The sequence below is a fragment of the Pleurodeles waltl genome, chromosome 10, assembly GCF_031143425.1.
Source record: "Pleurodeles waltl isolate 20211129_DDA chromosome 10, aPleWal1.hap1.20221129, whole genome shotgun sequence".
NCBI lineage: Eukaryota > Metazoa > Chordata > Amphibia > Caudata > Salamandridae > Pleurodeles > Pleurodeles waltl.
The window spans coordinates 801,806,715-801,823,179 of record NC_090449.1 but is presented as its reverse complement, the minus strand read 5'-3'; positions in this window follow the sequence as shown (position 1 = coordinate 801,823,179).

Here is a 16,465-nt window from a genome sequence, read left to right as displayed (position 1 = left end):
CCCTGAGGTTGAAAAAATCTACTTGATAATTCCAGAGCTTTAACACACGAAACTCTCTTAAAAGAAATCATGCATAGTAACGTTGCTAATTTCCAACTTAAGTGTTTATTTGATAAAAAACTTATTTCAAGGCCATTATTCAAAAAGGTTAAAAATTACCTTAACATCGCAAAGCAATTTGTACCTAGCAGAAGGCGGTCTTTTTAACTTCAATCCCTTCATTATTCCACAAACTAATGCATTCTTACCTGATGATAATCCTTCCACTAAAGAATGACCTGCAACAATTCCTGATCTGTAACAATTTATAGTTCTGTTACATAAAAGTTTCTTATATAATTCTGCTAAAAAGTTTGCCATCGCAATTTCATTATCCTCCACGGGATCCAAATCCCTTTTCTCGCACCAAGGTATTCATACATTCCACACACTCCTGTACCTCTTCCTTGTTCCTGGTGCTCATGATTCAAATAATAGTTCTGAGGTTTCTCCATATAAATCTCTGAAATATTCATTTCCCCTGAAATTTTCCAGACTAGAAGGTTGAGCACTCCTAATTCTACTAAAGGATGCTCCCTGTCGTTCACATCTTTTAAGTGACCCCTGTAGGCCTCTATCATGAAAGGATCTTCTACCACTAATTCCATCACCGATGGATACCATGCCTCAGTAGTCCAAAAACGGGTTATCAGGACTATTGACATTTCTGTCTCCTCACCTGCAGCATCAAAACTCTCTGTATCATTGAGAATGGAGGAAATGCATAACCTAGAAATGGCCTTCTATCCAAACTGAACATATTCACTGCAATTGCTCCCGGATCTGGACTCCAACTCACATACTTCTCTATCTGATTTGTCAAACATGAACCAAATCTACCACCTCCAATGGACTTAATTAACTGTTTATTTTCTCAAATGCACAATGCATTAATTTCCAATTGCTGTACTCCCACATGTAGCGGGTATTCCAATCTGTCCTCGTATTCACTTTCCCTGAAAAACACTGAGCTGTTACATGGATATTCTCTTCCATGCAAAAATTCCACAAATCCTTTGCCAACACTGAAAGTATCTTTGACCTGCTGCCCCTTAGCTATTTTATGTAAGTAACAGGGGAAATGTTGTCCATTTTCGAAAGAGCTGTACACCCTTTTAGCTGATCTTTGAAATTGCAACTAGCCAATTTTCCTGATTTCAATTCCAAGCAATTTATATGGACCTGTCATTCCTTCATATTCCATTTTCTTCATGTCAATCGATTCTCTAAAACTGCTCCCCAACCAATAGTGCTTGCATCCGTCTCCAAAACATAACCTGGGTCTGAACCAAAAATGGCTCTCCCATTCTAGGCCTGAAGATTTTCTAGCCACCAAACAGGTTCCTTCACTGCTTCCCCTGTGAGCTCTATTTTGTTTCTATACCTTAAACCTTTAGCTAAACCTAAGTGTTTTAGTTGTTGCAACACTCTGTAATTCAAAGGACCTTGAAAAATAGCCTGAATTGATGAGGAAAACAAGCCAAATATCCTTGCTAACTCTCTCAAAGGGATTCTCTGTTTCATTGATACACCCTTTATCTGTCTCTTAAGAAGAGAAATCTTTTTTATGGCAATTGTAATTGCGATTTACTGTGCTCACCACAAAACCTAAACATTCCATCCTCTGTGATGGCTGAAGAATAGACTTCTCCTGAATGATCACAAAACCTAGACTCTGTAAGATACTCAAAGTCATTTTAACATGTGCTAGGAGAACCAATTTCGACTGATTTATCAATAAAATGTAATCTAAGTAAATAATTAACCTTACTCCTCTTTCTCTCAGAAGACCCGCTATTGGCCTCAATACCTCTGAAAAACACCAAGAGGGTGATGATAGACGAAAAGGTTGACGTGAACTGGAATAGTTGACCTTCCCATCTGAAACGTAAGTACCTCTGACTCACCACAGACATCAGGATTGTAAAACAAGCATATTTTAAATCTATTTTGCTAACCAGTCCTGCCTCTGAAGGTAACCCCTCCATTTTGAAATGCCTGTAAACTACAAAATTATTTAGGTTTCTCAGATTGATCACAGGTTTCCAACCCTGGTCCTTTTTTTCTACCACTAACAACATACTCACAAACACTTTGGTGCTCTCCTTTATTTCCACAATTGGTCCCTCCTCCAACATTCCAAATATATCTTTCCTCACACTCTTGTATTTGAGACTGACAACAAATACCCATTGGTTCTCTTATTTGATGTGGTCTTTCTTGAATATCTAAAGTATACCCTTTTACTATCTTCAAAATCCAAATGCCCTTTGTTATTTTCTTCCATTCATCTATAAAGTACTTTAGCCTCCTTTACATTTTTCCCTGGAAAAAACAATTCCAATCTTCATACTCATCTTGTCCTGATTGAACCCCTGTGATAGAATTTTGTGATCTACTTCGGCCTCTACCTCCTTTTTCTTTTTGAGGATAAAAGGAATTTGTGTTACATCTTCTTCTATAATATCCACTTCCTTGACCAACTGGGCCTCGATATTATGAACGGCTGAAAGATTGGCCCGGTCTTCAGGTCCTGCTATATAAATGTCCTTCTCCAAACACCTTGTGCATCAACGTATGGGCTTTATCGAAAGCTGTGAATGAATGCACAAATTACCTAATGATTTAATCATTCCTTCGCCTATGAGAAGCCCCATTGTCTATTCAGACATCTCTCTTTTTGCCAGGTCTGCTAACTTAGGGCTTATTCTCAACATACATCTCTCCATTTTTCAGATATAAGTCCTGCATGTGCATTACCCGAAAAACAGATATCTCTTTGGCTCCAGCCTCTCAATAAATTTATGTTTAAATCAGGTCCTTTAATATATGATTCTTCAACCGTATCAAATATTCTTGCTAATGGGCCAAGAACATCTAGAAGCTTATCCACATACTGCTTCAAAGACCTTTCTAAGCCTTTTCTAGGATACCATCCTATTTTAAACAAATATGTGATCAAGTCCAGATCTAAATTAGGTGACATAGATTCTTTATCTCCTATGACAGGACGTGAACATTCTGCTCTCATAACATTTCTCTCTCCCCTTTCTAAGGGTTTTCTTATTTTCTTCTTAATATACTCTTGTAAATGTTTCATTGGCCACCATTCAGTACTTTGTGGACGTTTAATATCCAATGTCTCAAACAAAATATGACCCAAAGAGTCCTTAACTTCTAACCTTTGCTCTTTACTATTGGCATCCAAAATACCAAACTCATCCATTTCATCACCATATCCTAGATCAAGGATATATTTATCCAAATCTTCAGTAAATTCCTGATCTTTCCATTGAGGCTTATAGCCCATTTCTGTGGCAGGATTATCCTGCCTTTCCTTTATGTCACTTTGGACACCAGAGTATACTTTACTCAAAGCTCCTGCCCTTTCTCTTGCCAACACTTCTTCAATATGTTTTCTTTTTGTATAACATTTGACACCCGGGCCTCTTTTATCTGATTAATCACTATCTGATAGGGACCAATATTCAATCTCATCCACTGTTTTTCGTTTTCTTTTGTGGACTTTGATATATTCTTAACTGTTTGCTGAACAGTGTCCCCAATCTCCGGAGAAATTAGTTTTCTTAATACTTCCTCTTGAACTTCTAATCCCGAAGATCCAGATTCTTCAGTCATTTAAAAATATATAATATTTAAACAATTATAAAATTAACCTTTATGCTTAATATTTAAAAAGTTTAGTAGCATACCTTCTAATTTAAACTTTTCTAACTACTAAGTGAAAATTCTGTGTTATCCAAATATAAATACTTTAAACAAATCCTAAACAGCTAATCGCTTTCTCTGTAATGCAATCAAAGATGGCGCTGTCTCGGAGGAGAAGAAATGATCGCTTAGCAACCGTTTGCAGTCTGTAGAATGCTTTGCTTCTGTGTTTTCCACAAGGCCTATTTTCTTTAGAAGGGAAACACCCGGAACAATGACTCCAAAATCACAACGTCGTGAAAAATGAAAGCGAAACAGCGCTTTCGTTTTCCATGACTTCCTGGTTTTGGTACCTTAACCACGCATGTCTGAACCACGTACATACATGGTTAAGGTACAGGAGAAGGGAGTCGGAAGTAGACGCGGTGAAGGAGGAGGTAAGTTGGGCTGGGACTGGGGCTATTTTTTGGGGGGTGGTGTGGGGGGCTCGGGGTGATTAGGGTTTGGGGGAGGGGGGGTCAGGGTTTAGGTTTAAGGGGTGGGTTGGGGTGTTTAGATTCTAGGGGTGAGGGTGAGGACTCGGGTATTTTTAGTTTTTGGGGTGAGGTGGGGGCTCGGGGTGATTAGGGTTTGGGGGGTCAGAGTTTAGGTTTATTGGGAGGGTTGGGGTGTTGGGGTGTTTAGGTTTTAGGGGCGGGTGGGGACTCGGGTATTATTCGTTTTTAGGGTGGAGTGGGGGGCTGGGGGTGATCCAGGTTTGGGGGAAGGTGGTTAGGGCTTAGGTTTAAGGGGTGGGCTGGGGTGGTTTAAGTTTTAGGGGAGGGGGGTTGGAGATGTGGTAATTTTGGGGGTAGGGGTAGTTGTGGGGATGGGGGGTCGTGGTCATTTTTTGGGGTGGGGTGCTAGGGGTGAAGCATGCGGGAACCGTGCATGCTGATTACTAATGCCTTTACCAGGAATGCGTTTACAACGAAAAATCATTGTAAATGCATACATGGTAAAGGCATTAGTGATAAGAACGAGGTCACTGTTCTGACCTCGTTGTTGAGCCATGGGTGCTTGAAGCACTCGTGGTTCCGACATATAACCTCTTTAGAAAGAACATGCTAAGTTCCACATTCCAAAAATTAGTTCTATTTCCTTAAGCAATAGGCTCATTCGTTCAGGAACTGTAAAAAACATTCTTTATTTGCGCAACACAGCTTGCACTTATTGTATCCCCAGTGCGACTCAGCTTGCCATCATCAGACCCTCACTGTGACTCTGACTCAGCTCACGCTCATCGCCTCAAGAAACCAACCATCATAACGGTAATTAAAAAACAACATAGAAATGTCATCAGCGATCAATTTTCTTTTTTTTCTTTTACCCCACTCTTTAAACAGTTATATATTTTAGAAATCCTGTATGTGTTATCTAAAAAATGATTACAAAACTCTATACTTAATCAATGATATCATAAATTAATATACAAGTAAAACTATAACCCAAAAATTGGGTTCACAAAACCAATTTCTAACCTGTAACCTAAAATCATACATAGCACATAACTATAAGATAAAAAAATAATAATTATAACATCATCAATAAAACATTGTTCAGTAGTACTTATCTGCACAGAAGCAGCAAACAAAAGAGGAATCTAACCTTGGGCATAGACTTGATATGTTATGTTAAGATTCTATTTGCATTGTGACTTCATGCTTGGTTCTATTTTGTCTTTAAATGTGCTGCATTGGAAGTAGTGAATAAAAGGATTATGCATAATGCTAACCTCCTGTCTTGGCATACAATCCAAGAGCTAACCAGCAAAATATTCAGTAGGTATATACCAGGTAACTCTTGTGAAAAACAGAGATTCCTCTCATTGACTGGATCACCAGAGGCAGATTCACCTCAGTCTCCTTCCTCATAGAATAAAAGGATTATGCATAATGCTAACCTCCTGTCTTGGCATACAATCCAAGAGCTAACCAGCAAAATATTCAGCAGGTATATACCAGGTAACTCTTGTGAAAAACAGGGATTCCTCTCATTGACTGGATCACCAGAGGCAGATTCACCTCAGTCTCCTTCCTCATAGGCTTTAAAAAGTGGACAGGACCAAAATTATCAGAAAGGAAGTCAAATTCCTTGAAAGTCTCCAAACTCAAAGAGATTCCAACTGCCCAATCCACATCTAAAGGATGAAAGATAGTTTTCACTACAGAGGAAGAGAAATGTCAGAATATAGCAGTATAATTTCTTATAAACTGTGAAACATACAGTTGAGGTTTGGATCAAATGAAGGACCAGGCCTAAGAAAAAGGCACTCAGGCAGAAACTAAAAGATCACTTGTGGTAAAATCAGCAGTAAGAAAATAAGTGAAATCTTGGCTTTGATGATTGTGAATGAATATAAATTAAAAGGAACACCGAGCTAGTTACAGCCTAATTGTTGCTTGATTGATATTGAAGCCTAAAGGGCTGGACCTAAAGCCCTTTCTATGTATATTGGAAACAGTAGATAAAGTCAGGTCTAAAAATGGTCTCCTGAATGGAGGAGTGGCAATGATACCAGTCTTTCAATCAGAGCAGTTTTAGATAAAAATGCTCATGGGTGAGACTTACAAAAGAACAGGGAGGAAAGCCAATCAAGTCAGGAAAGCCAATCAAGTCAGGAGCAGACAAGTTAGATAGACATATTATGTATTCGAAGCAAGAGGTCTCCCAAAAAACAGCTAAAGTTGTGAGTATCAGACTTCTAAAAAGGGCAGGAAGAAGTGAATCAAAAAACAATTAACATCTCAGGCTTGATAAGAGACCATGGGGAAATCAAGAAAATGCTTAAACAACTGGCATGCCCAGACTTCTGTTTGATTGGGACCGAGTCAAGGATGCCTGTAAGTCTAGATAGCAGAGCATTAAATTTGCATACTAGGAATGGCTGGACCCTTCTGGAATTTACTTCCTGAAGGAAATGGGAAATCTTAGAAGCGAATAAGGAATCATAGTATAAACCTTACCTTTATACTATCCTTTTAAAAAGACCCAGTGGCACACAGTAATGAAGGAAGGAAGATTTCCCAGGATTACTGAAAAAGGTGGGCAATTGCATTGGAAATTCATTGTACTTCAATGATCTTTGACAGTGAGAATGTCATTGGACAAGCTGGGGAACTCAAAGAAGTGAAACACCCGGAACAACGACTCCTAAACCACGAAGTCGTAGAAAACGAAAGTGAAACAACGGTTTCATTTTCCATGACTTCCTGGTTTTCGGGCCTTAACCACGCATGTGTGAACCACGTACATGCGTGGTTAAGGCACAGAAGAAGGGAGTTGACGCGGTGAAGGAGGAGGTAAGTTGGGCTGGGACTGGGGCTGTTTTTTTGGGGGTTGGGAGTGGGGCGCTCGGGTGATTAGGATTTAGGGGGAGGGGGGTTAGGATTTAGGATTTAGGGGTGGGTTGAGGGGTTGGGGGGCTTTAGGTTTTAGGGGTGGGGACTCGGGGTATTTTTAGTTTTTGGGGGTGCGTGGGGTCTTGGGGTGATTAAGGTTTGGGGGGGTCAGGGTTTAGGTTCTAGGGGTGTGTTGGGAGTTGGGGTGCTTTAGGTTTTAGGGGCGGGGTGGGGACTCAGGATATTTTTAGTTTTTGGGTCTGGGGTGGGGGTTGGGGTGATGAGGGTTTAGGGGCAGGGGAGGGGGTTGTGGTCATTTTGGGGGTGGGTTTGGGGTGTTGTGGGGGCGGGGGGTTGCTGTAATTTTTAGGGGTGGGGAGATAGGGGGGACGCATGCTGGAACCGTTCAAGCTGATCACTAATGCCTTTACCAGGAATGCCTTTACAACGAAAAATCATTGTAAAGGCATTTGTGGTAAAGGCATTAGTGATACCAATGAGTTGGTTGTTCTGAACTCGTTGTTGAGCCATGGGTGCTTCAAGCACTCGTGGTTTCAACATATAACCCTCAAAGAAAGAGACTTAAGGGGGAGTGAAAAGGAAATATGCCATTTTAGACACATTCCTCAACAACAAAAAGAAAACTTTTGAATTTTTATCCTTTAAAAAGCATTTATGGTCAATGGTTATAGAATAGGAAAGAACTGCAGGATTAATGTCATTTAAGCACCCTCCATGCTGGATGCTCCTGTTAATGTGAGTAATAGAAAGTTGTGTGTGGTTTTGACTAAATGCCCAAAAATATTTAACCAAAGTGTTCCCAAAGGATGGTAGACTGCATGGAAAATACCTATGCATACAGTCATGCCTTGTCGAAGGGAGTCCACACTTTTACATCTCTGTGCAGTCTGAATTGCTGGGGCATAAACTACAGCTAATGATAAAATGCTTTCAACCCCCACAGACCTCACAGACAAGCCAGCTCAGCTAATGTCCCCAGATGCATGCCTCCCATGTTTGTTAAAGCAACACAATGATCTTGCACTCCTAGTGTAAATACAAATCAGACAGAAGGAAAGAGATGAAAGTGAGAGGATTTCTGAACTGGATCCAAAACACAGGACTCAATCTTTTCTAGAGAACTGATGCTTCACTAATTTGAAACCACATGTTCAGACTAACAACCACCTACTAAGTAATGGATCAGCACCAAAACATAAACAGTATCAACAGTATCACTTCCTACACACAGATATTATACATGTTAGGCAATGGCAAATCCACCTGAAGACTAGGAATTCCTCTGTAAATATTGAAACTGCAGTGGAAGTTTACAGGAACACCAGGGACCGTATTACACAAAGTGCCTCAGAGGAGCAACAGGCAAGTGTGGCCACTTCTGCAGTACCGGGGCACTTTGGTATTACAGAAGCGGCCACAGATGCTTGTGTGACCCATTCTGCAATACAAGTAGTGCTGGTCCACATGTAGTACCAGCACTACCGGGAGAGGCCATTCCATTATTTGTCTGGGGGAATGATCCCATGCAAATGGGGGAATCACTTGGCCTCTGCACGATTGGCATATTACCAACTTGGACTCAGAGGCAAACATGCCCTTAAGTGGCGCACTGAAAGTGTCCCATAAAAAGGCAGAGCACTATCAGTGTGCCCCCTGTGGGCAGCTCTCTCAGGGGATGAAAGTGGGTTCCATGGACCCTACCAACATCCCTCTGCAGATTGGTGCAGTCACTCACTGCAACAGCCTGCAAGGGAATCTCTTAATCCCTTTGAAAATTCAAGTGTGTTGATGCCTGTCCAGAGAAACACAAAGCAGCTTTTAACTTTTTAGGTTTTTCTCTTGTATGTGCTACCCTGGGGGCAGCGCAAGCTTACGGCTGCCCCAAGGGCAGTGCATTCTTCATAACAGGTTGCACTTTCCCTGTTTTCCCCAGCTTAAAGGTGTGCCAAGATGGAAACAGGGAAAATGAACTGTTTCAATAATACAAGCCCAGAAAGGGACAAAAGTCAAGTGCAAAACTATAAAGGGGAGTATTCTGAGATGAACGGATCCCAAAGAGTTAGAACACCCAAAACGAGGGACAACAATGAACAGGGGTTTTAGCTGAGTGGACACCAAGAAGCTACCAAGTAGTGAGAGTCGACAGGCACCTTGCCCTCTGTTACCTGTCCATTTACAGTGGTGCAGAAGCAATTCATTGCATTGTTCTGTTCTAGCCCTGTACAGTTTCACCCCAACTGAATGGCCCAGCTTCCACTGGCCTATCTGCCAGTGCCACCATGGACATCCTATATGAATTGTCCAGCTGACCATGCGTTCCATACATTCCCACCCTGGCATGGTCTACAGCCTTCTGAAGATCTTTATAGGTGGCCTGAGAATTAGACCGTGAATTAATCCAACAATAATCCAGAAATACATGGACTTTGATTCCACACTTATATAAAATATTCATCATAGATGCCTCTATGTTGATACTGAGTCTTTTTGAGAAGCAGTAAAAAATGATAACACTATAAAATAGGAGTCTTCTGACCCTCTGTTGAGTTTTGACAATCGAGCATGAAAGCATGGTTGATCAATGTCATGATGCCTCCTTTGAGAAGATTTCTAATAATGTCCTGCTGTGTTTCACTCAAATACTGATATTCTACACATAGGTCTGGACTCAGAGATAGAGGGATTAAGTTTTAGGGAAACCGTTTGGTAGGTTTTCAAAATATTAGAACTGGCACTTTCTGTACAGCTCTTAATACAGTGTAAACACATTTGAAAACATAATTAAGTAGGCATTATCTGCAACTATCAATGTTATCTGCCACACAATGTTTAGTAACTGCTTGAATACTTGCTGGGATTGAAACACAATCCACAGACAATCAGGAGATGATACTGGTAAATCCAAACCAGTTCTTTCCGTTTCCTTCAGTTGGTCGAGTTGGACCCAGCAGTCTCTATTTGAGGTACACTGATGCATCAAACACAGGTCTTATTTTTAAACTGGGGAACCTTCGTTAAAATAATATGAGCATTGTGAGAAAGTGATTATTAGTTGAGATGGATGGTAGTACACCATAAACGATAATGTCACTATATTTGTTAGGTCCAGTAAAGGTTTCCATATTTTAAATCTGAGTTCAACCCCTGGTAGTTATAGCACAGAGAAATACAGGTTTAACTGAAGAATATGCGCAAGAACACAACACAATAAAAATCCCACTCTAATTTATAAGAACAGAGAACACTTTCACTGCATCAGTGGCGGAATGTAGTCAGCGGTGTAACTCTGCCCTCCAAGCACCAATTTTCAAGGGATAGGTACTGTTCGAAAGGATACCATTTCCAATGGTATCTCTCCTTAGTGGGTTCCTGCTTGAGGATCGCTACAGGTGGGTAATCACCAGCAGAGATCCACCCACTAGACACCAGGGGTGTGGATTGCAGGGGAGGGGTGCTGCCCCTGGGAAAGGGCATGTGTTCCCCCATCCCCAGGCCTCAACCTTTCTGCCCCTCAAGGAGATGAACTGAAATATTCATCCCCAATCTGCTCCCCAGGAGGGCAGAAAGCCCAATAGACACTAGTGATTATGGAACTATGGGCCAGATGTAGGTACGTTGCAAATTGCGACTTGCAATTTGCGAGTCCGAGCGACTCGCAAATTGCAACTCGCAATTTGCTATGCAGAAAGGTGTCTCAGACACCTTCTGCGACTCGCAATGGGGTCGCAAAGACCCACCTCATTAATATTAATGAGGTGGGTCGCAGCTTGCAACCCCATTGCGAGTCTGGGCACTCACGGGGATGGTGGCCTGCTGGAGACAGCAGACCACCATGTCCGTGACTGCTTTTGAAATAAAGCACTTTTTTAAAATTTATTTGCAGCCCGTTTTCCTTAAAGGAAAACGAGCTGCACTTAGAAAAAAAAACGAAAGCTTTTGTTTCGGTTTTTTTCAGAGCAGGCAGTGGTCCATATGACCACTGCCTGCTCTGAAAAAATATTTTTGTGATCATTCACAAAGGGTAAGGGGTCCCATGGGGACCCCTTCCCGTTTGCAAATGAGTTACCATCCACTTCAAGTTACATCGCGTTGCGAGTCGCAAATGGGAAGGGAACGCCCCTTCCTATTTGTGAGTCGGAAACGCATTTTGCGAGTCGGTTCCGACTCGCAAAATGCGTTTCTGCATCGCGTGAAGGCTTTTGCGCCTCGCAAACTGCGTTTTTCGCCGTTTTCGAGGCGCAAAAGCCATGCTACATCTGGCCCTAAGTTATTTATTTTTGGGGATCTCCCCGCACAGAGGAGGAGATTGTCAAAGTACACCTCCACTGTGCCACTGTGCCTACTGGCGAAGCAGAACATGACTAAGACCAAGCATTTTTATGTGACAGTATTTTTTTAGGGGGCTACCTCAGTGCCATGGGCCTGTGGTTCCGCAACCTTAGGCCTCATTAGTCTTTCTGACTCCTGAGGGGGATGAGGGTGTTCACCTGGGACTTTTATATAGCAATCATTTTTTGGGGGGAGCAACTTCAATGCCATGGTCCTGTGCTTCCCCCACCTCATGCCTCATTTGTCTCTCGTCCCACCCGTCCTGGGGATTGGATGGGAGTGTTTCACCCCAATCGGACACCCTGGGGAAGGACTGAAAGCCTGCTTAACCACAAATTAAAATATAGTTCCAAAAAAAGGAGTGAGGAGGTCAGCTGCCAAGGCATCAGACTGCCCCCACTCCAGAATGCACCCTACAGCCTTCCCTCACTGTCAGGAGTAGATTACGGGAGATTAGCTCCAATATGCCCCCTGAAAGGCATACAACTCACTGAACATCAGAAATATATTTTATTGTTGCAGAAAAAATGTGGTGAGTTGGTGGACCACCCTGGTGGTGAGTCTATCCGAGGTTACTAAAACCCCAACAGTTTTTCTGCTCATCTGGCATGCAGAGCCATTCCCATGGCAAGCAGGAGGACATTTTGATTCTCTTGTCTGTAGTTTTGACATATGGATTGGCAGAGTGGGAGTATATTCAAATGTTTTTCTACTCGCAATGGTGAATAGTTGCACTATTTGGGCTGTATTCTGTCATCCAGGGAAACCAACTAGAAACCCAGAAGGCTCCTGAGAGGTGTGCCTTTGCATGGACCCACCAATGTTTCCTTACCACCAATAACCTGGAAACTTCAACCATTCCTTAAATTCTGCATTTTCTTTACATTTCTGTGAAGAAAAGTTCCAGAATCTGTGAGGAATCCCAAATGTCCTACCAGTCAGCATTCTCCTCACTTGTCCCAAGGAAAAGAGTACACCATGTCTGGGGCTTACCCTAACACCGGCAACACAAAAACTCCCAAAACCAACAGACAAAATTGGCAACGGGGGTAGCGGTGATAGTTAGGCCCAGGCTGGATGGTCCACAATGTAAACCTACCAAACCCAGACATTTCTGCAAACTATGTAACAGGGGGAGTCCAGGGTGGTGTGCCTCATGTGAATACCACAACAGCTTCTTACTAAGAATGGCCTGCAAGCCTCAAACTTTGCCTGAAACCACACATTTTCCTTGCATTTCTGTCATGGAAAGCTATGGAATCTGTAGGGTTACACAAAATTCCTACCACCCAGCATTCTCCCACTTATTGGAACAGATCAAACCACGGTCAATTGCAATTCTTTTGGAGGGACTCCCATTAATCATGGTTTGATTCATAGCTGAATTCATAATTTTGTCTGTTTTTCAGAAATATATATCTTTAAATCATCACCCATGTGTTTCACACCTATTTCCACCACTGACTGGTGATAGGTTGAAAGCACGAACATTCGGAAATATGGGCTACCTATTCAAAAAATGCCAAAACTGTGGTAAAAAATTACTTTTTTGATACAGTTCTGCATGTTCCTGAAAGCTGGAAAGATTGTGATTTTTGAACAGCAAACCTTTTGTTGACGTCATTTCTAAGGAAAAAACAGACACTTTTTTTGTGGAGAACTTTTTTCAGCAATTAAGGGGTTAGTCAATTCTCCAACTCCCATTTTGAGAAAACTGCCAATACAAATGGCTGAGTTGGCCCATCACAAGTCCACTGTTCTGTTCAAACCTTCAAGAATCTCCTTCTTTCAATGACTGACCCCACCGTAGCTAAAATCCTAGTCTACAATTGTAACATCAGGCACATACTGATTTTACATTAAGATCTCAATTCTAAGATTCCTCTTCAATAAGAAGAAACTCAATCCAGCCAGTTATCAACTGATGTGCAATGGTTCATTCTTAGGAAAACCTCCTGAAAGAGGTGCCTTCACTCAGATTGCTGACAAATTGAAATAAAACAATCTACTCTCAGTTCACTAAATATGTTTCTACCTAGGAGATGCATGTAATACACCTTGATCTTCATCTGGGATAACCTAAAATATTAATGTAGACAGAAAAGGAGTTGTTGCAGTGGATTTGCCTGTAATGCAGTCCACCACTGTGCCCCTATACAGAGGCTAAAGGAACTTGGAATTTAGTACCCTTCTTATGTTGAATCTCCTCGAATCCATTTTATAAATCCATCTTGCCCCCCCTTTTACAAGACCTCCTTTGAGCACACGCCCTAATGTACTTCTACCAAACAGGCTACAATGGCCCTTATAATGCCTTGTCTAGATTGCACCAGCAGAACCTACCTAGAGGCACCCCTCTTCCTACTCCAAAGACTGCAAAGAGTCTAAAACCACAAAGAAACCAAAATTCTGCAGAATGACAATTACTACAACTTGACCTACATGACCACATGAAACCAGCTCTCCAATCCCTCACAGGGTACCCATGACCGGACTCTTTGTCTTGAAGGAACTCTGCATGGCTAAAGGACCATCTATGGCATAGACCGAAATTCATTCAATTAAAACTGCAAAGACACTGTAGTCTGGCAGCTCAGCTGGCAGTAGGTTAAAAAGCATCCAAGACCACCTGGCATTCCAGGAGGCAATAAAGATTTGGTCTTCCTCAAGAGATGACAGTTCACATCTAGCAAGAGTCAGAACTATTTTCCATCATAAGGAGGGTATAGCTGGCATAGGACTCAAGATAGACTACATTAACCTACAACAGAAACCACACATCAGACAAGCATGGGAAGCATAGCCACATGCACATCTATCTTTCAATCCCTGTCACTCCACTTATGCAGGAATGCATTCTCAGCAACAATATAAGAGAAGCTATTTCTAATAGCACAACATGTCCTTTCCACAACTATTCCCACATATAGCACCTTATGTCATGGTTATCTGTCAGTGGACTATCTGGGAGAGACTGGGAAAAGACTGGATAACTGGAGTATAATATAAACAAGAGAGGACCTGGAAGCTGGAAAGGGAGTAGGACAGAAGCTGAGGGCTGAAGCAGGTTAGAAAAGGCAATGAACAAGGAACTAGAATTCTGCAGGGAAAACACAAGCACTAACAAAAGGAAGGTAAAGCTGGGATACAATTGACAAATTATCATAAATTATAGTTTGTCAGCTTCTCGGAAATGATCTCTCTGTGAGGTGAAAAGATCTTAAACGAAAGCGAGGAACAGATTAATCCCACAGGTTTCTGGGAGACATCTTCTGTAGATAAGGTGTGCTGGGTGGTTCTCTGTGTAAAAGGGAAAAGCTTTCGGATCTAACTGGCACCCTTGGAAGTAATGAAAATCAGGATAACAATACCATACAGAACAATAGGGGAACGGAACAAGGTATACCAAAACAGAAACTGGGTTCAGACAAAGCAGGACTTGAATCAGTGTCAGGAATAGGACTGGAATACTGGAACAAGTCTAGGAGATATCTATACTCAAACAAGGCAGGACAGAAGTATGCAGACAGGAACACAAAACACAAGGCAACGAGTCTGCATATAGCAGGGTAGATCAAGGAGAGTGCAGCCAGAAGACAATGATCTATGGAGTCTAAACTCAAACAAGGCAAGACAGAAATATGCAGATAACAAGCAACTGAGAACACAAGGCAAGGAACCTACATATAACAGGACAGACTAAGAATAGTGCTGACAGGAGACTATGATCAATGGCTCACTCTGGAACAGAGATGCAGGAAAAAAAAGAGACAGAAACAGATACTACAAACAGCTGAAAACAAGAAAATAGGGAAAATTGGAAACAGAAACAAGGAACAAGCTTGTAATAACAGCGGCAGGGGCAAAAGGAGACTCAACAGAAGTTGCAAGCTGCTGCACTCTGTGCTCACAGGGCTGAAATGGCTGGAGGCTCAGGGGTACAGGGAGAAAGCCAGGTCCATGGACTTAACCAGGTGCAGGGAGTCAGGGAACCACCAATGAAGGGGAGGATGAATTGGGACTTGGAGAAAAGAAGACCAGGAGAACCAAGAGACACAAGACAGGGAATAGGAAAATCTTGAACAGAGTATGGATCAGTACAAACATAGATAAGGATCCACAATGCAAATATAAAGAGGTCAGAATAACAGTGGGATCCAAGAACCAAGCAAGTGAACAGGAACCCACCACCAAAATGTGACCTAGAAAGGCTTTGAACACCGGAGGAGCTACAAAGCCCATAATGCATCAGGGACATGGAACAGAAACCTGGAATAAAATATAAAGCGAAATTAAGTATGGTAAGTGTAAATGTGTTTATTGACTTACACTTATTTAATGGTTTCTAATGGGCCCTCATGGGTGACAGCTAGTGCCAGAATGGTAGAATCCTGACACTGTCCCTCCCTGAAGACCTATCCCCGGGTGACCAAATGCAAAGGAGAGTCCCAACAAGTAATACGGATCATGACCGTCACAAGCCGGTCACAAGTCAGAAAGATTTTGTGGAATGCTGCAAAGTTTTTCTGAGGCAGAAAAGTGCTGGCTGATTTGGATGCTGCACTTTTTAGGTTACGGGATACTGTTCAATTTCCAGTTATCTTTAGGGAGCTGTTGGTTGGAACTCCTACTGAAAAAATGATTGACTGAATCTTGAGAAAACAGCAGATTCTTTTCAGAACATATTGGTGGAATGTTCATGCAGCCAAGACAGTAGTCTTGAGTGGCTACCAGTGTTTTAAGGACTAACTTCATAATACCCAGACTCTCTTCAGACAAAGATACTTGCATCGGTGTGAGCTCAGTGGGGTACCCATGCAGTCTGGTGAAGTCTAAGCATGTTGTTGAAGCTCAGATGGTTTTCCTGGCAAAGTCACAAGAATTACAGCAAGCACTGTCCTGGTGACCAGGCAGTCCCCAGGAATGGTGACAGGCAGTGGCACAAGTACCTGCTTCTGAGCTGAGAGGTCTGAAATAAATGACGGGCAGTAATATTTTCTGTGATGGGAGTGCCGTATACCACTAAA